Raw genomic sequence first — 1,052 nt, forward strand, 5'->3', positions numbered from 1 at the left:
GGCCTGGTCAAGGGGCCGATCCGTTGATTGGTGATCGGAGGGTGATGAGGGTCAACTCCTCTGGCCAGGCATCAGGCCTGGGCAAGGGGCCGATCCTGCGATTGGAGGATGATGGGGGTCAACGCCTGAGAGCTCCCAGTATGTGAGAGGGGGTAGGCTGGGCTGAGGGACACCCCCCCCACCACCACCCAGTGCACGAATTTCGTGCACCGGGCCCCTAGTGTGTGTGTGTGTGTGTGTGTGTGTGTGTGTGTGTGTGTGTATTTAAAGATGCTCAATGTCACTAGTAATGAAAAAAATGCAAATTATAGTATGACACCAATTCATACCAATCAGACTGGAAAAATATAGTCTGACAATATTAAGTGTTGGTGACTATAGAGAAATGAGAACTTCCTTGCGTCCCAATAGTAGAAGTATAAATTGGTACAACCACTTTGAGAAGCAATTTGTACCTATCATATAATGATGATGCTAGCAACCATTTAAGATACTTTCTGTGCCAGGCATAGTTTAGTTGTTTTTATTCTCATCTGAGGATAGTTTTTTGTTTGTTTGCTTGCTTGTTTGTTTTATGTGTTTTGTTTATCCTCACTGGAGGATATTTTTTCCATTGACTTTTTTAGAGAGCATGGAAGGAAGGGGGAAAGACAGAGAGAGAGAGATACATCGATGTGAGAGAGACACATTGATTGGTTGCCTCCTGCACCAGCCCGGACTTGGATGGGGGACTGAGCCTACAACCAAGGTATGTACCCTCAACGGGAGGAATCGCACCTGAGACCCTTCAGTCCGCAGCTGACACTCTTAACAACTGAGCCAAACCAGCTAAGATAGATACCGTATTTGCCGGCGTATAAGACGATTTTTTGGCCCTGAAAAATATGCCTCCAAGTGGGGGGTGGTCTTATACGCCAGGTACACTTCAGATAGACTGCCCATAGTGCTTGCCCCGTGCCATAGTGGCCTCCCGATGCCCGCCCACTTCATTCCACATACCGTTCAGGCATCAGCAGCGCTGCTGGGTGTATGCTCGGCTGTTATGCGATTTT

General features: G+C 47.8%; 1 protein-coding gene across 3 annotated transcripts in view; it reads left to right on the plus strand.

Annotated features, from left to right (window-relative positions):
• The window catches only part of TTBK2 (tau tubulin kinase 2), a 107,288-nt gene that overhangs the window by 18,370 nt on the left and 87,866 nt on the right, over window positions 1–1,052 (plus strand). The window lies entirely within an intron of this gene.

Source organism: Myotis davidii, unplaced genomic scaffold (genome assembly GCF_000327345.1).
Source record: "Myotis davidii unplaced genomic scaffold, ASM32734v1 scaffold46, whole genome shotgun sequence".
In the NCBI taxonomy this organism is placed as follows: domain Eukaryota; kingdom Metazoa; phylum Chordata; class Mammalia; order Chiroptera; family Vespertilionidae; genus Myotis; species Myotis davidii.